The sequence below is a fragment of the Ammospiza caudacuta genome, chromosome 1 (assembly GCF_027887145.1).
Source record: "Ammospiza caudacuta isolate bAmmCau1 chromosome 1, bAmmCau1.pri, whole genome shotgun sequence".
NCBI lineage: Eukaryota > Metazoa > Chordata > Aves > Passeriformes > Passerellidae > Ammospiza > Ammospiza caudacuta.
In genome coordinates, this window is record NC_080593.1 from 51018535 (window position 1) to 51046419 (window position 27885).

The 27885-nt window shown below is 34.0% G+C and overlaps 1 protein-coding gene across 1 annotated transcript in view; it reads right to left on the reverse strand.

Moving 5' to 3' along the window:
* CNTNAP2 (contactin associated protein 2) overlaps window positions 1–27885 on the reverse strand; it is a 1023368-nt gene that overhangs the window by 544376 nt on the left and 451107 nt on the right. The window lies entirely within an intron of this gene.

A 27885-nucleotide genomic window follows, 5' to 3' on the forward strand; every position in this document is an offset into this window, starting at 1 on the left:
GGTCAATCCAATATTCATATATATATATATATATATATATTGCAAAATAACACTTCAAAATTTTATTTTGTCTTATTTTCATGATGCAATCTCTACTTTAAAGAATGGACACAAATTTTCCACAATTTTCTGCATGCTAGATCCCAGTAAAAATAGCTGCAGAACTGGACTCCATTGAACAGATGCATTTATGCTGAATATTGAATCTCGTCACTTAAGGGAAGTTCTGTAAAAGATTTCAAACAGATATTTATCTCTAAAAATTTACACATATTTAAAAAATCCCCTTTGTAAGTTGATAATAGTCCAACCACCAGTGTCTTAGCAACTATTTGTACGAACATTTCATCCTCACTGTTGACAACTAACAATTTGAATAGTTGTTAAGTAAAATTCTTCCTGTTTTTCAAAAGCATTTATACTCCTGATTGACAGACCATATTCATTCATGCTCTGAATGTAAAGAGGGGTGGCATTTTATCACCGATTCTTCAACCACATCAGATTTTTTGCCTTCTTCTGTGGTCTGATCTTCAGTGACTCCTTGTAACTTTTTAAAACTACTAACTTGTTTTTGTTATTATTATGGGAATTAATTTAAAACTTCCACCCTCTCTCAAAAACACAGAGACAAACACATTTCTGTTGTGTAATTAACACAGAAGCCTTTTTCAAAACTCCATTAAAACACTATGCCTAACTGCATATATTTCAATTTGAATTTACATGGCCAAGTCTTCCTAAATCTGCAAAGACTTCTGAAGAATTCATAAATTGTGATCCCCTTATTGTTTATGCCAACTAAATTGTGAAGAATTTTATTCGGTACATAAAATACGAGCCTTAGAAATGAATGTGATATCCCATAATTGTCACCATACATCTCATTTTTGTCAGAATTCAGCAATATATATTAGAAATATGACTTTTCTTTATAAAACACCTCTTAAATCGCAAATTTCAATAATAAATATGCATTAAGCTTCAAGTACAACTAGAATTCTCAGCCTGATCTGGTTCTTCCAAATGACAAATTTCAACCATGGGAGTCAGCTCTAAGTTAAATATCAATATGGTATGTTGTATTTGTTGTGTAATAAATCCATTTAGAAGTTACCAGCATGAAAGACGGCATATTTACTTGGGCATAGATGAAGAAGCATTCAGAAGCAACACATTGAATTTCTGAAGTGGGGTTATCATGGCTCGAGTAAATCCATTACTTCTGGAATTATTACTTATTTTAAGAAACAAAATAAATTGTTAACAAAACAATGTAACAAATATTATATTAACCAGGTGGTTTTGTTTGCCTTGCAAGCTGTCAAGAGATCTGAGAAATTAATTCTTGAGATTTTTGTGTGTAGTTTATGGAAAAAAAAACCAAAAGCAACTTTTAGAAAAACATGAAATCTGTTTGTAGAAAAAAAAATGCAGTATGAAAGTCACCCTTTTATCACAAAAATCTTACCTTTATGTAAAGTAAATTTGCTACAGATATCCTGCTCTTTTGAATCTACATACAACTGCCTGGCACAAGTGTTGAATAATATGAAAGAAAATTGATGGACATTACACTTTAAGTAACCTTCATATCAAATATACATCATAAAACGATGATTCCACATGCAATGTCTGAGACTGTCTTTCATAAAATTTCTTAAATTTACTTTCTGATGGTTACAGAAACTTCTGTATGGAGTATATCAGTTTTCCACTAAGGCCAGCAGGTACCACTTTGTAACATCTGAAAAAGTTGGCTTAATAGTCAGGGATCTGACCCATAGCTGGTCAGGACCACACAGTTTTGTGGATTCACAAGATGTCCATGACAAGGCAAGTATCCCTTCTGTTCCTACATCATTGTTACAGTTCCATAGGTGTACTCATTCTTTGAAGAAAATTTATATTACACACTTTAACAAAGCTGAGTAAAAGGGCTATATTTCTTCCAGAATCTGTCCCTGAATTTCCATGTTTTGAAAATAATTCAATCAAAAAAAGAAGCTGCAGTAATCTTTGATTAAACAGATTTTTTTTTTAGGCATGGCTGAACTGAGCATGGGTCTGAATGATAATTCAATCACCTGAACATTACACAGCAATTATGTTTAAGAGTTATCATATGTAGACTGTAGTAATGACTTGTGTTCTTTCTATGATGGCACTCAGATATTTAATATCATGATAATTACCATAGTGCAGAATGCTGCTCAGACAGTAAACCATATAATTCCTATAATTGCAATGTAAATATATAATTTTTCTCCTCCTTAGCCACTCATCTATCAGCATTAGTAGGAAAAAGACCTAAACCATCACATGAAGTACGTTTACCTGCAGTCAGTGACTGTTGTCAGAGGCTACTAATGCAACAGGGAAAACCTTCATAAGAAAAGATAAAGTTTAAAAAAGAGAGAGAAAGAGAAGAAAGAAGAAGAAAATGAAGAAAGAAGGGAGAAAGAAAACCTGATAAATTTTTTTAAATTACATGGAAATAGGAAGTACAAATCTGATTACTTGCAATTTGATTTCTGCCCTACTGGATTTCCTATTATATAGTTAGATGGGAAAACAGTGTTAAAACAGTAAAAATATTACACCACTTTCCTTTGGCTTGATAGATGTGTTAGGCCTTATCACAGTAAATGCTTGAGACCACATTAAAGTCCTTTCATTAGTTAATGCATCATCAATTTTCCTCTAAAAATATCACAGAAAGCCTTGCAAAGATTAACAGGATATTGGGTGACAAATGTGACCCTATTCCCAAATCTCCAAGGAAGCTAAATCCCCAGCCACAGGTCTTCCTACCTATGCTTTTGTCCTGTACTTTTGGCTACATGCAGGATTTGGCAAAATTTGACCAGGGCATCAAATCTTTCAATTTATCAACTAATTAGAAAGAAAGAGCCCCCAAATCAGACTCAAGCTTCAGAACTTCTCTATTTACTCCATTTCTTGTGAAAGAAATATAACTATCTTCAATGCCAGCATTTTAAGAATGAAGAAGTGTTCATTCACAAAGACTCTTGAGATACTTCTTCACAACTACTTAGCTGCTTTGATCAAGGTACTGCCTGGAGTTACTAAATAATCCCTGCTTTGTGACACAGTAAAATTACAGCGATCAAAACAAAGCAGAACAGCAAAGTGTTTTCCAGAAAAATGTTTACCATACCGTGAACAAAAACCATGGCAATATGTTTCTCCTCCTAAATTATAAATTTAACATGTACGCATATTTTTAAATTGCTACTGATCTCTGAATGATTGACTCTTCAAAGCCTGTACAGAATATATCAGTGAGATTAAAGATATAAAAGTTCTGTACCACTGACTGACAGCAACCTTCAGTGAAATTTTCCCACTCTGTTATCTCTCATCCATTTTTTCCATCTGTTTAAATTGTCTGTTTAGACTAAATGAGCTTTAGGGAAAAGCTCCTCACTTTTAGCATTCTTTTCTTACCCTATAGTTTGAACCCTACATCTGATGTGCCAGTAGTATAGTAATAGATGGTAATAGCCATACACTGAGCATCTACCATCTAAAAATATCAGAGATAGATCAAAACATCTTTGCCCGACCCAAACTATTCCACATCTGTAGATTCATTTGTAGCTATTAGTCACGGGTTCTAAAATATCATTATGGGAAATATAAGCACATAAACTGTGTATTGTTTACACAGTTTAATGGCAAAAAAAAATATTTCTTCTAACAAATCAAGGGATAAGGCTCAAAATTATACCAAGAATAAAGCCTCATTTTGTTAATATTCACAAAAAAATTACATATACAGAAATTTCTTCAGAAAATCCTAATCTACTTTTTCGGGAGTTCCATATGCTGTCAACATGATAGCGTGCTGAATTTGCCACTGGGGTCTTTGCAGCTTGAGCCTCAACAAGAATTAAGTTCGCTGAGCTCACGTTACAGATGCACTGCTACACATCATTTCACCAAAAAAAAAAAAAAAAAAAAACCAAAAAAACCCAAAAAAAAAAACCCCAAAAAAAAGCCATGGCCCAGCACAGCAGTCAAAAGGCCCAGCACAGCAGTCAAAAATTACCTCCTCTTTTATGTTTTCTTACAGAGAGGCAGAGAGCCAAAGGTTCCGTGTTCGAGCACGGCCTTCAGGCACTACAACCCAGCTGTAAGGACACGGGCAGCTCTGGCCTCAAGTCTGCTGCAGCCAAATTGACACTGCCTCAGCTCCTTTTTTCAAAAGTCAAGGCACCTGCCACAAAGGAGCAAAAGACTAATACAGATACAGATGCACGTTGCATTTACAATAATGTGTACTTATTCATATTCTGGAAGCACATGGTGAAAGAAAATAAATCTTACGCTTCTCTTGCCTGCTTAGTTTCCAATGCACTGAGCCTGAATCCTGTTGTTATCTGTCAAGTGATGTCAATGTTTGAAAGAGAAAAAATACCTTTGCAAGGAGGTGTGAAATTTTTTCCTCTCTTTTCTTTACATTACATACAGTGTACATATGGCAATGCAGTATCAAAGTAGTAAGAGTTTTGTCAAGGTGTATTTTTAACTCAATGCTTGGGTAAATGACACAAACTTTCCTCTCACTTTTTATATGCCTGCCAGAAACTCTCCAAATAAATCTGTGAGGAAATACTTCCTAAAGGTAGTGGGAATTCTTTGCCAAGTTCTGAGTGCTATATCCACTTAAGATATATAAAAAACACTTTTACTTTAATTTTTTTTCCTGAATTTCAAAGCACAAACATTTTCCCCTATTTTTATCCTAATATAACATTCCTACTAAAAAAAAAATTGTAGTTACTATAGTGGTGGTATTTACAATTAATTTTTCTAACTCCTGTGAAAATGTTTATAAACATGTGGCTTTGTCATAATTTTCTATCTAATAAGAAACAAATGCGACAAGTGAAATGAAAAAGAAGAAGAAGCAAAATTAAAAAGAAAGAAAACCAAAAGAATATAGAATACATTTAAAGATATTAATATAATGACCATGGCTTTCCTGTGTCCCCAAGTGTATGTATATGTATGTCCTCTGCTTTTTTTTTTTTTAGTAGGAAAATTGGGTTCTTTCTGACAATATTAAACTAAATTTTTATACAAGCTAATTGTTCCTTGAGACAATAATTTTGTGACAAGTGAAGTTCTGTGCAGTTTCAACTAACTTGAATTAGTTACTGTGTTATATACACAGGAGAAAACACTAAAGCATTTGAAAATTTTATGAACTTAGATGAGGCTTCAGAATACACTACAAAATTATTTTCTTAAGGGTGTGTTTAAATAGGATGATATTTCAAGAACTTAATGTAAAGTTAATGATTTTTTTTGGTTGAAGATTTTCAAGAAAATTTTCTTTCATTGGTTCTTCAAATTTCAAAAATATAATTAATTTCAAAAATATAATTAATTTTAAAGGTAAATGGGAACATTTTTATATATGCTACATTTTGACTACATGATGGATAAATGAGAAAATGAACATATTCATAGTATGCATCGCAATTCAGTTTTAAGCTTACGCATTCTAACCACAGTTTGCAAAATAAATCATACTGAACAGTACATAGTAGTCTCCTATAGAGGACGACTACCAGTGCCAGAGAGAACTAAGACTGTAACCCAAGATAATCTTCATCTCAGACAAGAACTATTCTTTCCACAATCTATTCTGCCTTATGACTCCAGAAGGACGATTAAAATGGATGCTAAGAGAAACAGTCTATTTAAAGTAGTCTATTCCTAAGGAAGAAAAGAGATTCAGCATCAATAAAAACACTTATTTGATAGCTGTACATGAGTTTTTACACTTTGAAAAGTTTTCATATGTATACCTTTATATGGTTAATTTACAACTGTGAAAAGTAAAATTCAGGCACCTTTCAACTATGAACTATATGCAACAAAATATTTTCTATGATCTACTATTCTTTAGCTAGGGTACTTTAAAATAAATCTGGTAAAAATAAGCGTATAATTCAAATATTCTGAAGAAAGTCTGCTTTTTTGTATCTTATCATCCTGGTTTACAAGCCAGAAGCATTCCTTGCAATAGTAAATATGTTTCATTCTGTTCTTCATTTTGAAACCCACCATTTGACATTGGCTCTCAATGGGAACATTAAAGTATATCATTAAACTCTAAACCTAGGTACAGTACTTAATTTACTTGAAAACAGCTAGCCTCTACTAATGTTTTCACTGTTTATTAAAAAGGTAAATCACAAGAGCTCCAGGTCAATAAAAGAAGACAGCTCTGACTCTCACACAGTAAATGGCCAAAACAGGTCTCAATCCTTATTACACTGGTGAACTTACTCATTACTTAATAAAAGAACTACAGCAAAGAAAACTTCGTACCATGTCTTACAACCTTCACACTCAGTTTACTCAGCGAATAAATTATCTACAAAATGGACAAGACAATCTGTTGAAACATTAAGGAAATGGATGACTAGCTAGAGCTTTGGTTTTAATGTTTACAGCTACATGAAAACAGAAAGACACACAGCTGGCCCACAAAATACTGCTTCAGAAGTTCTCTTTTTGAGCTGATGCCACCCAATTCAATCATCTCCTGGTATACAATCTTTCCATGTCTTTTAATATCTGGATGCTATCCGAACACCCATTACTCAAGACCAAATTCTTCTTTCTCAGTCATGTTCCATATACTTTATTCACAAAATCACTCTCAAACATATATTCTTTACTTCTTCCAACTATGGATCTTGTATTTAAATTGAACTCTCAAAGAGAGCTGCACAGACAATGATTAAGGAGTGTGGAGCATGGACTGTTTCAAGCTCCTGTGCTCAGATAAGTCTGATGCAGTAAAAATCTCATAATTGTCATTCAAACTTCTACAGTTGACTGCAAAAAGCACAGAGTGCAAGACTGAGACAGGCCTGACCATGGAACACACACATTTATCATAGTGAGTAACCTCACTATTGCCTAAGGGCAAAAAATGTGTGTCTCTAAACCCCATTTCTAACAGATGTCTAGTCCTTTAGTGAAACTGTGAGTCTGCTTCTGCTGCTAATTCCATCTTGGTGTACAAATTCATTTTATGGAAACAAAAACGAAGGTGAGTTGTTACCTTTAGCTCATGTATTTCAATTCAAAATTATGAGTTAATAGAGGAAAATTCATTAGCATAAATGATAGCAGAACAACTTTGCATATTTATACAGTTCAGTTTCACTGTTTTATTTCCAAATTAATCAGAGATTAATGTCTTGTGTTTAGCACAACATAGGAAAAGCAGACCACTGGAACTTGATTCTGGTCAAATAATTAAAAATAGGTAATTCAGTCAAAATTTTTTTCCTCTCCTGCCTAATATACAATATATCTGACTAAGATCATGCATAGTGTATTCCTCACTCAATGATGTCTTGCATATTGGGATGTAAGAAAGTGTTTGGATTCCAAACTTGTAAGCCATAAAATCTGAGCCCCAAACTCTGCCACGCACAGATTAAGTGTGAACTTCCGGATGGCTGAATCCAGTGTTTACTATCCTTTGTGTTTATTTTAGTGTGTTCAATTTAAAAGCCCCACTCATACTCAAGATTAGGAGTCAAAGCTTTATTTTCAGATGATCTACATTCATTAGGTTCTGCCTTGGTTCAGTGAAAGTCTAATAATTTAACAAGTAAACAGCCTCCAGTGCTACTGGATTAAGGTGCTACTGTATAAGGGCATACAGTTACCAATATTAAGTGAATGGATGCTGTATTTGAATAAAAATTGACAAAAGTGTAAGGATTGATGGCACTACATCAGCATCACTTGCAACATTGCTTACACTCTGGGAAAGAAAATCCCAGAAGGATTAAATATACAGCAATATGAAATGCTTAACTTGCATTATATCACACATATAAAGCGAGCTACTTCCCTGAGAGGGAAAAACAATTTTTGTTGCAAAAATATTCACCATGACAAGTACATCAGGTAAGAACGCCTAGTCACAAAATCATGAAGATTCAAAGGGACCTATAGATTTCACGTAGTACAACCCACATGCTCAGAGTTTATTTGTACATTTAATTCTGCCAGAAGAACTGAGTTTCATTTAATTGGGTTTTCACCTTTTTTCCTTAACTGAACAAGGAAACAGAATATTTGCTTTATTGTCAAGTGTTTTTCCTTGTGTTTCTCAGACTGCACTTAACAAGGTCAGTGATATATTGTGTCTCCCTCCCTACAGCCATATATGATCTATCTATAACTTCTAGCAGGGTTTACAGTTCAAGAGTTTCTGGTGTAGCAGAGCTTAAGACCTCTAAATTCTCCACTTCCCATAACAGTCTCTCCAGCAGGAGTTTGCTCATGGCACCTCAGCTGTGTGACTGGCTGTTCCTCCCCTAGGAATTGTACCATGCATTTCAGGTTTCCTTGCTCAGCCAGTGCCAGCAATTCAGTGTCCTGAACTTTTGATTATTCTCTATCCCTAAAAGCTAAAAAATGCAGCAGGATGAGAGTTTCTTCTCAGGAAGACTATAAGGGACCTGCTTACATACAGTTAACACAGATTAACATGCAGCAGATTCAATACTTACAAACACAAAGTCCGTTACTCTTATAATTGAAATTCTTCATCCATGATGACTGATTTATTTTTTCTGAGCTAAAGGGTTAATTTCATTTAAGTTTTCAAGCTCTAAATTGAATATTGATACTAGAATCTAAGACTTTTGCTTAATTTCTTCAACATTTTCTAGTGTTTATTTCTATATTTACAGGCTCCTGGCAAACTTGTTGCTTAATAGAAGAGTCAGATTAAGTAACGAAAAGAAATTGCATTTTTGGTCAATCAGTTTGAAATGTCTGGAAGGCTCAAAATATCATAAGACTGTATCTCCCAGAAAAGAAATTTTACCAAAATCTGTCAAATTCTATTTTTTTCCAAAAATAAAGGGAGTCTGAGTAAGAGTATACATATAGCTGTTCTTTCAGATGAGAGCATTTTTCTTTTTTGAGGCCATTTATCTGTTATTAGAAACACCCAAAATATGTTTGCAAATTATTTGAAAAAAACATTTTCCTTCAGTCCTCGAGATTTTTTGAGACTGTGTAATTAATGAAATTATTTTTCAACTGTGATTTTCAAAAACCTGTATCTGATTCTTAACAACAATTCGACTAGCTCTGTACGTTAGTGACAGTCACTACAGCAAATACACAAATTCACACAAGGGATGAAATTTTACAGCCCCTACTTAGGCTACAATTGATTACGTTTAACTAAAAAAGGGAGGATAACACTCAAGATATTTCCAAGTAGGTAGAAAATGCATGCAAGTGTGTACAGGCAACTCACTCCAGCTGCATAAGATGCTGCTATTCAATCATGAAGCAATGAATGCTCCACGTGAGTAAAAGGAGAAGATACTTTCTTAAAACTCAGATGTGGATAAGTAAATTTTATTGCTTAAAACTGCCACATCCCATTTTTTAAAGTGCTCTTTCTTTTGGCTGGAACAGGGCATCCAGAGAAATTTTCCCTACAGATTTGGCTGTGATTAATCTGGTGTTTGAAAGTTATTTTTCACCCTTTATCCAGACAACACTTTTTGGAACAAATAAAATAATTAAACCACGTAGCAGACGTGGTCTTGGCTTACTACAATGGAATATGACCTAATATGTAATGTGATAGGCACATCTTGGATTATCCACACATGGATTTGCTTTGTAAAGGAAAATTGCTTCTTTTTGGGTTTAACAAATTATTGTGACAGGTATATGGGAGAAAGACTTTATAAATATAGGAGATGACTTTATCATTACAGAAGGATTTTAAGTAAGGTAATCAGTAATGGACACAAAAGCTTTTGTGAACTCTTTCTGTTCAGGTGGCAGCATCCTAAAACAAACAAAAAAAAATCAATGCCAATATAAATGCAGATACTGTTGTCAGTATATTTTAAAATATAACTCCTCAGTAGAAGAAATCCATGAATTGTCAGGTTATTAACCTGACAATTCATATTTAGTTTGTGCATGCAAGAGCTTTCAGTGCAGTCAGTGCTGTTCCTCTTGTCCTAACATTTTCCCTAGTGAGAGTATTGCTGAACCAGCAGAGTCAGTTTCCAGACTCCTGACTTTCTAAAGATGTTCCATCAGAAACCATATTTCTCATCACTAGTACCAGTGAAGGATTAGACTTCCACCTATTTAACAAAGAGAACTGACTAAGTCCTGTGCTATCAATTCTCTGTTAAGGAAAGAAAAGCAAAACATACATTTTGCTTTTCACCTTTAATGAGGCAAAAAAATTTTCTGAAATAGTGGTTAGGAGGTCAGCACATAAGTGCTTACAGAAATGCCTTTGATGTTCAAAAGCATTAAGAACAATCTACTCTGTCAGAAATCAATGGGAGAAAAATAAGCCATTTTATGTAAATATTTAAAATTGTAATCAGGTTCCTATGCTTCTACATCAATTTGAGAACGTCTGACTAATTACTGTTATCCAAGTAGATATTTTAATAACAAATAAAATTCATTACAAAAAGTTGTCTTATGAATCAATGGAGGACTCATGCATATTAAAAAAAAAGAAACAATCAGAAAAACCCACCTAGACTATCTCCACTCTTTTTTTTTTTCTGCTTATGAAATCCTAGTCTTGGATAAACTAATTGTTTCCTATTTGACTGCAATAAGATAATTTAATTTTAAAAAATTCCAATTTCTGTTCACAAGCCACTAAATATAAGAATTTGCTCAAAAAATCATACCCTTAAATTATGCAGAAGTACTGAAATTATTTTTAACCTTTAACTTTTACCTATAGATCACAGCCCATTCATTTCTGGGGGGTTTAATCAAAATGTAAGAATTGCTAACTGAAAATTTAGCATCATCAAGGCAGTGTTGTAAATACAAGAAATGCATAAAATATTTAATGTGTAGCAAGTGAAGATGAGATACATTTATACATAATTACAAATAAGGGGGAAAAATCCTTACTGATTAAAAATTAAGCTCTTGTAACAAATGACTCACACTAGTTTTCCTAACAAAATCAAAAAGCTGCTTCCTCTGATGAGCAATAGTTAAAGGCATTTTTATACAATCTGTAGCTGCCTTTTAATTTTCATTTTCAAGTCAAACAAGCAAAGACGCTCAAACAATGCCAACAAATGGTATTCATTGTATTCATGAACAATAAAAATTGCACATGCAATGCTGTCCAGGCGTAGATGTACGTGTCCGTGTTTGCATCTTGCTAAATATGGAATTATTCTGGTCCAACATTATTGCTTCAGGTAAGTAGCTCTGTATCACTAGTATCTTGAAACTGAGTAGAGCGGTGGACATTAACAGGCTTTGGAGAATGATTAAAAATAACACTGTCTTGTAATTTCTAAACTTTGTTGAAAAGCACCAGCTCAGTGCCTTCTAGCAGATATACTCTGTATAATACTGCTTCTTTTTTTTCTTTTTTAAAGCCTGTGGGGTTCTTTGCCAGGATTGTGGTTCTTTCTCTGTTTTTGTGCTCGTTTGAGCCACAGCATTAAATAACAGGAAGATTGTCCCTAGTGTTTTATAGAGATGTATCTGGTCAGAAATCAAATCTCAAGGAGAGAAGACACCCAAACTACAGCTCAGGAAGAAATCCTGAGTTTGTGAAGGAAGAGGGAAAATAAGAATATAAAACTGTTTATATTGATAGCTTTCATTTTGGAATGAAATATGGATATTTTTGTTTATTTTTTTGGTGAATGGCTGTAAACTCCCAGAGAAATCAGACATTACTCTTATTTTTTTATGAAAGCAATATTTCCTCCTCCAGACAACTGAGCTTCAGTGGAAAGTCAGGCTTACTTGCAACAAGCAAAAAAGACAGGAGAACAAAACGTAAAAGGTAAAATATATGCAGTTTTTTTTTTAAAACTTATTTTCAGGATGCTCTAAGGATTTTGCAAGATGTTTATGATAATGAGGAAAGAATTTTGCAGAGAGAAAATCCCACTGTCATACTGCCAGTCTAAGTTAATTGAAGAGCTTACAAATGACTACTATTGCTGCTGAACCTGAGATATCACACCATGTGGAACTCAACCAAAATTTTTTTCTGCTCAGCCTTGCAGACACCAAGCTCCTGTTGGGACAGTTCTGGGGAGTAAATCTTCCTCAAAGTATTATGCTTTCAGTGCAGTGCAATCTTCCATTTACTTCAAAAAGTAGGAAGAAGACATTGTACAGAAATACCTGGGCCTCTAAGAGCTTTTCAATAGTCTTTGAGCTGTATGTTACAACAGTAGGGCATCTCTCCAATATCCAGTGGCCTTTGGGGAAAAAATCTCTAGCTATACTGAAAATTATAAACTTACAAGATCTTAGACTCCCAGTTCCTATTGACTTTTAATTCTTAGTCCTTTTCTACTCCCCTCAACAAAATTCTTCACTGAATTTTCTACTATATTAAAGTAAATGTATTTTCAGCATTTTAGTTTTAAAGAAAGATGTAATAAGAGTTAAAACAAGCAAAACCAACACCAATCAAAAAACCTCAATCCATATCCTTTCCCCTAATTTATTTTAATAAGGATGGGTCCTTCTGGTATTAAGTTATTGAGTCCTTGGAAATGTTCTCTTCTGAAGATCCTTGATCCTTTAGGGCACTGCTGTGCAGGCAGATGTAATTAAAGCCAAGGGGAGATCAAATGGACTGTACACTCTTTTCATTTAAAGGTGCTTAAACTGCTTTAGATGACCTTGTCTACACAGAAGAATTATTACAAGAAAATCTCATCGCTACCAAAGCTATTTCAGCTTCAGTAGAATCAGTATTGCTTTGAATTTCTGAGTAGATCACTCAGCAAAAGCAGTACTTTCAAGAACGTCTGCTCATATCCTATCATAGTATCCAAGTTATGGCAAATTTTTTCTGTTCAGTGTAAAATAGCCCCACTGTAAACAACAATTCTTAGTCTCCAACTCCTATGGGCAAGTTTTATTCAATCATCTTTTAAGGAACAGCTCTGCATTTTTTTACCAGATGAAATAAACCACTTAATAATACTGATATTTAAGTATTCCTTTACAGAGAGACAACAAATGTATTGTCTCATTTACCTCAGCCAGTATTGTCCAAATTATCTTTTCTTTCTTTTACAGGCTTTGTATACACTGATTTGGCAAACAGATTTAGAGTTGCTTCATACCACAAGGTAAATTAAATTTAAAACAAAGACAGAATTTTCCATGTACTTTTTAACCTCAGAAAGGGAAAACAGATCTTTTTGCTTCTTCTAGATGTGACACATATCTTCAGAGCATGCTGTACAGGTCAGTTTTGCAGTCTGTTTTTTGCTCAAGGGATGTGTGGTATCCAGCTTTTGAGTTAATATATTTACAACATTAGCTCCTCATTGCCTGAGTTACTAATGGCAAAAATCTCACTGAACTTAATGGGAACTTCTCAGCTATTGAATGTCCTTCATGTACAGAAAAGGTTTCGTGCACAATCCTTTTTCATTGAACTTTAAGCAGTAAAATACGAAAGTGAATCAGTAAAACAATATAAAATAAATACACAACTTGAAAGTTGAAATACTTTGGAATAAAAAGACACCTATTGTTCCACCAAGCCCGGCTCATTTTTACACAAAGTGAATAGGAAAAAGTATTTTACCTCAATGCCTAAATAAATAATTACACTCTCTCATCTCAGTTAAGACAACTCAAAGACAACATTTTGATCCCTGCCATCGACTCTTTGAGATGCTTTTCCTAAGAAAAATAGATTACATTAGAACTTATCAAGTATGCTGAATATAAATCAGTCATAATCTCAGTGTAACTCATGGAGCAGTTATAGATCACTAAGGCATAAGGGATTTTTTTTCTTGTGTCTCTTTTTTTTCTTCACTGCCTACGAGCATAATTGGCTCTCTTGCCCTTTATGTTATACTGTTGTGTTAGTTGCTTTTCCTACTTCATGCTGAGAGAGCTGCCTAATTAGGAAGACCAGAGTCAGCTTCTAGACTATTGCTGTTTAATACTGTTAGTTTATCTGTTAATTAATGTGCTACACTTGGCAATCTAATTAGATTTTTTTACTGCAGAGATAAGTCAGTGAAATTACAAAGAAGTGCAGGAGGAGAAGGCTGGTGGGAGGCTCAGAAATATTTATTGCTTGAATTAGTTATGTGTGATGTTCATGCATTTGTCAGCGTCTCATCTTTTTCCACCCATGCCCACAATCTTCTCAGGCTTTTGTCAAGAAGGATGTGGTTTATTTCCTGTAAATGATTCTTATTCCTGCCAGTGAGCTGTTTCTCTTCTCCATCTCGGTGTCTGACATGTCCCTTCTTTTTCCTTCCCTTCTTTTTCCTCAATTTTACTAACAAGGATATCTCTTTTTATGTGTTGGCATTTCACAGTGAAGTGCCTTAAAGTTAATTTCTAACTTTTGTGAGGTCATACAAAAATGGCACTTCAAAGAGATACTTCAACAGGCTGCATGTACTCACAAAAACTGAAGTCATAAGTCTTGTATTTGCTCACAACACTCTACAAATATGAAAAAGAAACGTGAAAGTTGTTGGCCAAACCAAGCTTCCTTCAGAATTTACCACTCATTTTTCTGGTTGCCTTCTTACCAGTTGCCTCCCAGGCACCAGGAAAGTTGATAGGCTGGTGGTGTGGCAAATAAATTAAGATCCCATTGATTAGTAGTGCTCACAACTTTCAGGACTCACTAGGCAATTTCTCTGAAAGCAATTTATATTAACCACAAAATTACTGAAAATTAATTTACTAAAACCAGCAGAATTTCTGCTGTACTAAACAGAAGATTCAAAGGACACATCTGATAACATTATTTTACTTTCTATACTTAAATATTAAAAATAAGGGATTTCTTATTTTAAACTGAAATAAACCTATTTTTTTGCCATTTTTAAATAGTGAAAGCAACCATTTAAGTAGTCTGATTCTTTTTGTAAGATGTGGCATATATCACAAATAACAATTTTGAACCTTCGTTAATATTGTTAATGTTCTTGTGCAGGAACTAGAATCATATCTAGAGGTTCCTTTTGACATCCAAAGCTATGAAATGTCTAGAACTTAGAGGTACCTTACACTTTGAATATGAGAAGCATAGAAATTAAATGGGATCAACAAAATGCAGTATTCTTGTAAGATCAGTTCATAGAGTTAGGTATAAGTCTTTGGAATTGCCAAATCATTCAATATATCAGATTATACATTATCATGATGAGCTGGGAAATGGGACATTAGTACACCTTGACTAATTGGAAACAAAGTGTTTCATGATACTTCTTTATTCTCCATCATTCAGAGGTGGCTTTTCTTCTATCTGAAACAGATTCATTTCATGCACAAAATAATAATACTAATGATTCTAGAACATGGCCTAAAATACAATTTCATTATTGTCATGAATTTTTATTACCAGTAGTATAAAAACTAAAAACATTTTCCATGGGTGATTATATATTATTTCAAGCATTTTTACAGAGTTGGCTAATGAATTAGATGAAATTTCTAACAGTTGGATGAGAAAAAATAAGATGGCAAACAACTGGCACCACAGTCTTGCTTGATTTTCAGTAGTTTATGCTTTGGTAACATGCTAATAAATCCTATATAATTCTTTCAAGAAGTTATTTATGCATTCCTGCCTACTAAGAGAGCTTTTATTTTTAAAGCTGAGTATTTTTTAAATTACAGCATTGGTTCTGAAGCACAATTTTTGGATAAAAACCATTAAAAATTTAAGGCGAAAAAATGGAAAGTTATTTAAAATGAAAGCAACACCCATCCCTCTGTAAAATCCAAAACTATTATACCAAATATACCAGCTGATTTCATAGAAACAAAGAAAAAAGGCAATGTAATTATTTTTATTTTGAAATTGCATATGGAACACTTTATTTTGATTTTTAACTCTGATAAAATGTGGACTAGTAAATCAGCTCTAACTCATGTCACATCTCATGTTCTGATTAGAGAAACAAAAGTGCTTCTTGCATAACTGAAAATTATGTGCTTTACTGAGCATAATTTCTATCTTCATGGGTGGCATGTAGCTTATTATGGAAAAATATCTAAAACACAACATCAATACAAAAGATAAAAATGACTTCTCAAAATATCTGACATGTAAGGCTTCTGAAGCCTGGAAAAAAATTATTTTGATCTAGGTTGTTCTAATTAGCAGTGGTCTGGGGAGAGACATCTTTTTATTCATAATTTGAAGACCAGATTTTTTAGTAGTACTTCAAGATCCAGAATGACAGCTGGAAGGGTTTACAAAATTAGGAAGAGATACTCCCATCTATAAGATTCAGAAAATAAGAATCTCTAGACATCTGTGTGCCTTGTAGCTATATCCCTAAGTACTCTGATGTAAATAATTCCAAGAATCACAACAAACAGTTTAACTTAGTCTAAAATAATTATTTCTATTAAAGACAATGATCTCATCAGCTCCTCCAATAAATGACAAAATGCCTCCAATCACCTTGCCTCAAGTTGTAGAGGAAAATTATGTCCTTTTCAGTCTGATGTGATTTTTAACAGAGACAGCTCACCTTGGGTGTAGCGTATTTATAGAAACAGAAAAATCACTGACATTATTCTGCACATCTCTTTGATTTTATCTAGAACAGTTATCCTATTTATTGCTATCCTATAAATATTGCCTTGGAACAACTTCTCCATAGATATTACATGGAAGTTACTTTCCTAGGAAGAAAACATTTGCCCTGCAGAAAAAAACATGATTATTCATGTTGCGAACTATGCTAAAACTTCCAAAATTTGGCACATTTACTTCCATTCACTGACAGCTGTAAGTTTTGCCAGAATCTACAAAATTTCTCAGAGCAGGTGAACTTTTTCCTGGCCCATTCCAATCACAATTGCAGTTTCAGCACTGCATGAATGCCTTGAGGCATTGGTTCAATTCTAAATACCATATTAGTAGGCAGGAGCTCAGTTAGGCTGATATACAGGATGTTGGCACATCCCAAATGTTTTACAGTGGGAAGCAGGTTGCCAGCAAAGCTCCAAAGAATGACAGAAAATTATCTTGTGTTCCAGCATTTTGCCCAGACTTCAGGCACACCTCAGGACTCTGAGGTGTAATTCTTCTTTCCCACTTTTCTCACACATAGCTGCACCATCCGTTTCTTATTTCACCTGGGTACATAGAGGTGTAAACTCTTTCTATGGATATTGGGTATGTACATTAGGATATGCCTTAGAATCAGAAATACAAGACAATGAGGCCTCCCACAATCAGAGACAAACCTGACTGTCTCAAATTGTTGAACACATCTTTATTTGTTTCGAAACCCACCATGGAATATACAGTGAAAGGATGATTTGAGTCCCTCTCTAACTCCTAATTAGTATTCTCTGTCCTCTAAAAACCTAAACTTTGTGTCCATTTATGCATTTTAATATTTTGTATCAAAATAATACTGATTATTATCTCAGAGAACTTTTCAGAAATGAACGTACAAAGACTGGAGGCCCTATAATAATATTTCAGAACAATTGCAACATGCAAGGGAAATGACTCTTGCCTAAAATATTTTATTTTATAGCATTATTAAATTCTCTATTAATTTTATTGACTTCTCAAATAATTAAAAACATCTTGATGGAATATTTGCATTAAGGTTCACAGAGTATTCTGCTGCTGCTAGATTCACAAATCAGCATGTACTCTGCAGTGTTATACAAATATGTTCTGACAGCAGGGAAAAGAATTCTAACCTATAACCCCATTCAAAATAGATGACTGACAAACAAGACATTCATTATTAGAACAGGCTATATTATTAGATTGCAAAATAATAAATGCATTATAAATTTATTCTGATTTACATCACTTATGTTTTTCCTACCACTCTAGTGGTATGATAGATAAGTCCATCATAATACTAGATTACATACTACATTGACTAAATACTACATTGATTATGTGTTCAGGGTAAATATCAGTAATAGAATAAGAAAAATCAGACAGAAAGAAGTACCTGAATCTTTGAAATCTGCCAAAGTTACCACTTGAGTCTGTCTCCACATACTCACCACCCTCAAATGTCAGTGGGCTGGGGGTAAACAAAGGGTTTTGCCAAGACAGCTGACCCAAACAGAGGGACATTCCGTTACAAATGACATCAAGCTCAGCAATGACAGCCTAGAGAAAGGACATGGAAGGGGTAGACATCTGTGGTCATGGCATTTGACTTCCCAAGTAACCATTAGGCATATTGAGCCCAGTTTCCTAGGCTGGACATCTTCCTGCTGATGGAAAATAGTGAAATATTTCCTCTTTTTGCTTTGCTTGTGTGTGTGTATTTTTCTATTCTACTAAACTGTCATTATCTCAGTGCATGAGTGTTTTCACAGTCCTTATATTTTTCTCCTCTTCTTGCAGAAGGGGGAAGTCAGAAAAAGGCAGAGTGGGCACACCTACCACAGTCTCCAAACAACCTTCAGTTTTATACTGCAACTATTTTTTTCTGAGAAAACTTCATGTGTTATCACATGTTAAAAATCTAATAGTTATTTTTTCAGAGGATTGAAATCAAAATTCAAATGAAAAAAAAATATTTAGGTGGAAATGACTTCTCTCAGAATTAGACTTGATTAGAACTTAATTGCACAGCAGTCAGAATAAACACAAGAAAACTAATACTGTAAGACTTTTTGGAAAGTTTGGCCATAAAACAGAGGAGAATTCTTCTTCTCAAGAAGGGAGAATTCCCTCTTGTGAAGTGCCTTCACCATGTCTTATACAATATACTTTTCTTTGTTCCTTTCCAGACCTACTCTTGACAGTCTGATAAGGCTCTGACCTATGATGGGCTCTTACTCCATTATGGCTCATCGTACAAATGTAAAGTGGTTCATACCACCTAATATCAACAAGTGAGTCCCTGTACTTACCTGTCTGACAAATTTATACCCTAGGTAAATAATTTTCAGCTTTACCAAGATGAACTAAAAGGGTAAAATATCTAATATATATGCTTGCAAGTATGAATGAACAGGGTCGTGTCTCTTCTTAAAATCTTCTGCACAAATATATTTCTTAAAAAAATATCTGTTCACCTTGGAACAGAATGAAACAGCATATATATGTGCTCATATAGATATATATACATATATACACATACACACACATATGTGTATATATGTATATGCATTTAGAGATAGATTGATACTCAGGAAAACAGATGGGAGGAGGAATTTGTCATGTCTTAAGTGCCATTTCTTATCATGCTTCAGCAAGAATCTGGATACTGTGGTTCTTCTCTCTGCTTTTCTAATGACCAACAGAAGGTTCTTAACAAAATAGTAGATGATATTATAATTTAAATATGAAAAGGGATTTATCCAGCAACATGCTGAAAATAAAATCACATTCTCTATGTCTATTTCTTAAGTTCCTCCTTTGTGTAGTTTAGTCTATACCCAACCAAAATCCTTATCCCCATGAAAATAACTACCACCACCAACAGAAGGTTCTTAACAAAATAGCAGATGATATTATAATTTAAATATGAAAAGATATTTATCCTGCAACATGCTGAAAATAAAATCACCATCTCTTTGTCTGTTTCTCATCTAAAGTTCCTCCTTTGTGTAGTTTAGTCTACACCCAACCAAAATCCTTATCCCCATGAAAATAACTACCACCACCACCACCACTAAGCTACTAGATAAGATTAAATCTTATAATTTATATATTATTTTTGAATATATTGATCCTAGTACAACACTTTCTGGCTGAATCTATAGTTTATAAATTGCATCTTTAGCCTTATTGCTCAAAATCTTATATTTTTCTTGCTCTTGAGCCACTAGAGAACATGCTGATATTTGTTCTGACTCCAACTGATAATACCTGGGGCCTGAGAATATGAATATTTTTTATAACTTATAGATTGGTGATTTATTATATGCATGACTTCTTTGCTGAAGTTAGTATCTAACTCTAATATTTTGTATCAGAAGCATTCAACTATATATACAAATTGAACATCAGAATAGCTTTTTCCTACTTGTCTCTTTCCCAGGCTTTTATGACCACACACCATTTGACAGCCCACAATACAAATGTCCATGAAGACAAAAATGAAAATGAAATACAGTACATTAAGTATATCAAACACTGGACTACTACTACTGGAGGAAAAATATATCTCTTAGAGACTGTTGAGAGACTGCAGATATACTGTACCTGGTGAGTGGCAAGTCTTCATTACCAAGAAGCATTCAGGTATCAGTAAAAGAAAGTTTTTCTGGCTGTGTTTGCTATATGGATGCAAAGTGACATGTGCATTCCAAAAAATTTATGCTTTTTAAATCATAGAATCTTCAGAAATTGATTTAGGATGGAAATGACCTCTAAGACCATCGGGTTCAGCCATTAACCTAACACTGCCATCTTCACCACTGAGCCACGTCCCTAATCACTACATCTGCAGGTCTTATAAATCCCTCTGGGGTTGATGAATCCAACACTTCCCTGGGCAGCCTTCTCCAGTGCTCTGTAACCTTCTTGGTGAAGAAATTTCTCCTAGTATCTGATTTAAACCTCCCCTAATGCCATTTCCTCTTAGCCTATCACTTGTTGCTACAATTGCTATTGTACAATCTCCTTTCAGGTTCTTGCAGACACAACCTCTCACAGCCTTTTCCCAAAGGATAGTTTCACTGTGTGCCTAACTTCCTCTATAAGAAGGACAAAGACCCCCCTGTCCAGCTCTTCTCTGTGTCTCAGTTTCAGCATAGCCACAAACAGATTAAACTGACAAGTGTTTTCTGACATAAGCTAATAGTGCAATTTTCCTATGAGTACCTCAGTTCTTACATGCTTTCCTGGATTAGTTGTATATTGTTTCATTTTCTTTCTAAAATCCATATTACTTTTGGACAGCTTCTAAATGGCTGCTCTGGTGTTTCAGTTACAAAATATCTTATGAGTGTGGATATTGCTATTACCAAAGGACATACCATAATAAATCTCATATCTCTGATATGACTGGTACTGAGCTGCTAGAAAAGAGGTAATCCTTTGTATAAACAGGATTTTTTGATTTCTGATTACACAGTGCACACAGTTGAAAGATAATGTTATTCTTACAACAAAGGCAAACACCAAATATCTTATGCCTGTTGAATTGCAATGTGTTATTTTTTTGACTTTTTAAATCTTTCTCTTTGAGCAATGACAATAAAATGGCAAGCCAATGATTTTTAATATGTAATGCAATTGAATTGAATCATTAGTTCTGAAAAAAAAAGTAGTATAAAAAAAAATCTCAGAATATTATCAGAACTCTTTTATGCTTTGACACTTAATTCATAAAAATAAAAAAGAATATTTTAAAGCCAGCTCCTTTTCACTATGTAATACACAATGATATGACAAGACACTCAAACTTTAATTTCTACTTGTGAAAAATTTCAAGGATTTATAAATGCTAATTTACTTTTTCTGTGTGTGTATGCACCTGGTGAACTTCACAGTTTTTAAAATGGGACATTTGCCTGGGTTTTGTGATAATAGGGAGCACAGAAACTTGGTTGTCCTTTGCTTTGCTCTTTACATCTCCCTTGCTAAACACCAGAAGCACAGGGACCCTGGGAACTCAGTTTCTTCCAAGACAATTATAGGTAGTAGAAATATCTATGATGCAAATCTAATGGATGTACTTATCTAATAATAATGATAATCACTCATTCTGTGAAAAATACTCCTGTATATAAATCTATGGGTAACTATGCCCTTTTTACCAAATGTTAGCATTTCAAATAAGAACGCAACTTATTTTGCCACATAAATAACAGAAGTCATCAGAAGCTCATATATCCTGCTGAGGAAGCTCATGCATCTCTTCAAAACAAGGGTATAAGATACAATACTTAAATGGCCAAGTTTCCTGCTTAATGTCATACATAATTTAGATAAATATTATTTACAGATTATATTTCAGCTTAGCAGAGCATTTGAGTCTAGAGGAATTTGCATCTTGCTTACTAATTAGAAAATTATTGATAAGTTTCACAAATTTTGAGTCTTTTGTAAAATCTGAGGGTTAAAATGAAATTGAGTGAAATTGTTCTAAGATAACCACAAAAAACCACCCCAAACTGCATATAGAGCATTCCCTTAAAGCCATATTCAATAAAAAGGAATTCTGAAAAACAGAGTCATTTTTGTAAAATAAACACAAAATCTCAGAAAATTTCTCTAGAGGAATCAGAATGCTTTTCTGCATTATTATTCCATGGCAGAGATGAATTACTAACTCTGTACAGCCTGGGGACAAGAAAGAAGTACAGGATGGGAACTGTGATCTGATTTAGTAACACATTTTGCTAGTAATGCTTGAAACTACTTTGGATTTTTCAGAGAATACAGTGATTAATTGGTTGCTGTTGTGAACATTATTAGGCATTTTTATGTTTCTCCTGTTTACCTACCTACATTACCAGTACAATATTTTAAAAATCTGGTTGCACCGAAAAATTGCACTGGAAAAGTATGAAAAGTTCCAAGGAACTGCAATAAAACACATGGAACAGTTTTACTTCTCTGAAACATTTCTGTCATCCAGAGGAAGTACTGAACACTGTGGTCAGGCAGTAAAATTACTATTATAAGCAAACTGCAGTAAATAGATGTAAAGGGACCAAAGACTCTTCAGCTTACCCAAAATACTACTGAATTTCTGCCAACAATGCCTCCCGTGAAAGAAAATAACTTCATTATGAATTCTAGTTCCTGTCTTTATGTAGGGCAATTAATGGGAATTTTGATTCTCTAAGAAATGCTAAAAAACTCTCTTCATTCATTAAATTCACAGCTCCTGAGTAGAAATATAGAAAATATAGAAATATAGAAAAAACAGAAAAGAGAATAAAGCTGCTCCAAATTTAACTTCTGTGTCATAAAATTATGGTTAATCCAAAATGAAAAACAACAGATATGAGTATTGAATGACTATAAACAGAACCTCCAAATTTTTCAAAAAAATGGTATATTTTTAAATACTTCATTTTAGGAGCACTGTGATGCTGTGCTAACAGCTCAATCTTAATTGGAACAGTACTTAACTCTGATTTGGTTTATTCTACATTTCTGTAAAGAAAACCTTAGGAAGGCTAAGAATTAAACTTCTATCCCTTAGCAGTAGCTTATATAGGGCCACCAGCAGTTTTCTTATATACTTTTTTTATTTCTAAGAGTTTCAATACTTAATTTTTATTTTCACCTCTAAAATGCGAAGTATCTTCATTATTTCGTGCTTTACTCATGTTGGATCAGTAACCTTGTGGGAGACAAGCCAGTCCTTTGGCCTTCTTGGGCAGGAGCTGATGGCTCTGAAGAGCAAACACCTGGAAGGTACTGCTTTGTTTCTCTGACACAAAGACAGTCAAGCAAAAATACAATTAATGGATCCCATTTTAATAGCTATGTGACAGTCACTCCTGGGTTCATGGTCAAAGCCTACCACAACAGCTTGTAGAGTAATAGGAAAAGCCATGCTGGTGTCAGCTCAAGTAACTGGGTAAATGAAATTTTGTGCTAAAAAAAAAAAAAAGAGTTAGGAGAAACAGGACAAGGTTACATACAACGGTTTAAAGGAATTAGAGAAAACACAGAATGTAGCAACTTCAGAGAAATGCAGAAAAATATCAGTGCCTCCATAATGCAGCTTTATATATTTCAAACTTTTATGCCATTAATGTGCAGCTGGTTTTAGAACAATCCTGTTGAACATTAAGGTGCATCAGTATTACTATTGCTCCTACTTTGATGGTTTCTCTTGCAAAGTAAATAATCATCCCTGAAGGTAACAAAGAAGGTCACTGCAGTAAAGCCTCATACAAAAAAAGGGCTTTTCTAGTAATCTGGGCATCCTGTTAGGATATATAGGCAATAACCCAGGTAATTCTTTAATCTGTGACTCATCTGACATTGAAAAGCAAATGTTGCCCAATTATCACAACATTCAGGAGAAACTATTTTTAGTTAAGCATCAAGAGAGTCAGAGTAATCCTTTTGTACAGGCTGAAGAACTGAAAACCTTTAGGAAGACTTTTTCAATGCAAAGTCCCCAAAACTGATTCCTAAATGCTGACAACGCTTCTTTATGTGACTATATGAAATGGCTCATGTTAACTATTCAAAGTGTTTAGAACAAACTATGTGCAATACTTACAGTAAGGTTTATACGCACAGAGAACTTTAAAAAAACTTTTTTTTCCCTTTAAATCTAGAAGAACAGACTAAGAAATTTAAGATTAGACGTGTAAACTTAGATAGCAGCATTATTGTTCTCATCATGTAACAAGACAGATTAAATCTTGGTAGGCTAGCCTTCGTGCTGGAAGGGAAGACCTAGACATCATGACAAAAAAACATACTCCTCCTCACATTATGGAGTTTTGGAAGAGAATTCTAACAAGTATACCATGCAATTTTCAATGAAATAAATGGGATGTAGAGAAATGCTCTCATGTCCCTACTGCTCTGAAAGACACTATGCTGACACATAAGGGTAGCCAAGAACTGAAAGGTCCACCTATCTCTCTCACACACTAGCAAGGATGCAACAAAGCCTGACTATTTCCAGCCCCAGAAACTTTACAGAACTGAGGGCTGGGCACTGGCATGACAACCCAGCCCTCTCTCAGCATGGATCATGGAACTACTAGCACTACTGGGAAGCATTTGATCTCACATTGTTTGAGAAACAAGAACAAGAGCATGTACTGGGACATTATGAACTGTAGATTTAGTTTTGAGACTAAACAGCAAATGGCCAGTTGGTTTTCTTCTGTTTATTTTAAATTTGTAGCTCCACAGATTTATATGGTTTCAATATGACATGTACTAATTGGTAGTATGTTTTATTATGGCATTATTGTTAGATATTGTTAACTCTCAAGAATTAAGCAGGTAAAACACCTTTCTCCTTAGGTGTCATTCTGGATCGTCTTATTGACAAAAGACCAGATTGATTCAAGGATCTCACTGCAATGACTGTACTGGTTCCTTTGCTTTATTTCTGATAGAGTGTTTATTCTGGGATCATGACCTCTTTTTGTTTGTTTTTTTTTTCCCTTCCACAAGACCTAAGTTGTAGTCTTCAAGTGGCAGACTAAAATGTCCCACTCAACGTATTCTGCTCTGAAACACCTGGACAAAGAGGGTTTTTTTTTGTGGATTGCAAATGACTATAGAGCTTTGAGGGGGTTTGTGTGTTGCTAAGTGTATCCTGAACAAACAAGTAGTTAAAAAGGTGGTCACTATTTTTTTGAATGAGATAATACACCATTGTAAATTTTCAAAATTGAATAAACATTTTTTTCTTTCCAAATTAGTATACTGTCCTCAATGTAAATGGTCATAACTTGTTTTTCTGTGAAGGTTAAAATCAAAATGCCCTTTCCTCATAAAATGCCAACTTCTTTCTCCACCCCATCTCTTATCCATCATGAGGAAAAAAAAATTAAGATTTGTAATGTTAAGTCAAAAATGAATGATGGATATTAATGTCAGTTTTATTGCTTTTTTTTTATCCGTAAGAAGCCTAATGAAATTTTTAAGGTTTGATTAAATGAAACATATAAATCCGGAATTTGAGATATAAGATTCAGAAAGCTTAATATTGAATTTTTTCTTATAAAATTCAACATAATGTGGAGTAAGGTGTATGTTCAAGATATAAAACAACACTTTAACAAAGCTGACTTACTGTTAAAATCAGAAATTTTGGGAAAATCCTTCACTTTAAATCTTTGAAGACAACAGAAGTCCAGGTCACTTTGTACTATAAAGTTGTTCACAAAGCTATGAGAAATCTTGAAAGAGGCTGAAATAAATTTACGCAGAAAACCAGTATGCTGAATGAATATCATGTCTGACAAAGAGAATGAGTTGGAGACTGAAAATCAATGGATCTGAAGAGAGAGATCAGAAATTGGGACTACTTGATGGACAAGATCATGAAGGACTCACATCATTATTCTTTATAGAAGCTAGGATTAAATGTGGATGCTGGAGGGAAAAGGAAGAAATAAAGAACAACATTTATTTTAAAACCATGAATTCATCTTCTCTGGCTCTAACTCCTGTCTTATCCCCAGAAGCTGCATTATCCCCACTGGTTGCATAATTCTGACCCTGAACTGAGTATAGATTATATGGCCACATACATTACAAAAATTCTCTAAAACCAGCAAGAGTTCTCAGGTACAGCAGGCTCATCATAAGTCTGTTCTGGTAGTATCTGAACAGAAATTCCAGTGTTAATTTACTGAGAGTCAATACAGTTTACAATCACATAATATTGATTGCATAGACAAGTAATTCTTGAGTTCAGAAAATTGAGTCAAGAAAAGAGAAATGCCAGAAAGCTGAGAAAAACAGACTGATACCCTTTGATACAGTACATGCAAAAAAAAAAAAAATTAAGATACATTCTATGCCAATGTTCTTAAACAGCTGAATTGTATAAGCTCTTCTCTTGAGCTCTACAATGCAGGAGAATACATGTATAAAACTATAAAAAATGAACTATTGCAATTTTCTATAAATATCCTAAGTAGTTATGTTTGTGATTTTAAATACTTTTTTTTTTTTTAAGCTGTCAACTGCAGTTTTGCTATTGTTTCTCTAAAGTCAAGGGAAATGGCACCTCAGTAAGAACAAGGAAAATTTCTTTGAAATAAATTATGGCACAAGTTTAAAAGTATTTTGTTATTACTGAATTTAGTATGGGTGGATGAAAATTGCGCAACAGAATGTTTTTCAGCAGAACCTGATGATTTCCTGATTCTTTTGACTTAAAACCATCAATAGAAAATTGTAGAAAATCTAAAGATAAATTTCATCAAAAGCTGATTGTAAAATTTGTGACAACTAGGCAAGAAGATTTGTTATTTTACAGAAAAAAGATTATTAACTGCTGAGATATTTTACTTTCATTATTTTACAAATGAAACTCAGTCATTTTCAACTTTTAAGTTACAAGAAAGTAAAGAAAGTTAAAAAATGGATATTAAATTTCTAGTTAGCCTTTCTCACACGGCTGAGCTGTAAACTTTTCTAAATATTCAGAATTTATTAGAAAAAGAAAACAACTTTCAGCCTGTCCTTATTTTGGAGAGGTGCTTTTCCAAGGTTCAATGGGATTTGAATTGTTCAAAGTATTTTTCCCTCAGCTCAAACTAAGGATTTTATTAGAAACATAGAAACTTGCAAGCTCAAATACAAGAATAATACTGGCTTTATACATTTACTAACATAAATAAAACTCAAAGTACATGGAAAATATATTTGAGCTCTCTCTTGGGTGAAATAACCGAGGGGTATGTGCTTGTCTAGCTTGATGACGTTCCTCTCTACAGCTGGATTTAATAAAAAGAAATGGTTGGTTTATTCATAGCAAGCATTTAATGTCTGCATTATGGCAGAAGATCAATTGTTCAAATTCCCCTACTTCATCTATGGAAAATACAGTGCCACACAAAGAGATTCCATTCACTGTGTCTGCAGCTATCCTAAGACACAGCTGTCAAACCTAAGGTCACAATTAAGTTAGAATAACGCAAAATTAAAAGTTTTCAGCAGAATTGCCACATAACTCAGAGTTGTGTTTCAGTTGAAGTCTTGCCTGCACATAATGTTTGAAAAGGGTGTAAGCATTTAATCATCACTGACAGAAAGCCTTTGGTGAGATGTCATCAGCTCTTACCAAAAGCGTGCAGTGGAAAAACTTCCAACAAATCTTTTTCCCATTTGTTACCACCAAAATTTACTTTAAGTTACAAATCTCCAGCAATGTG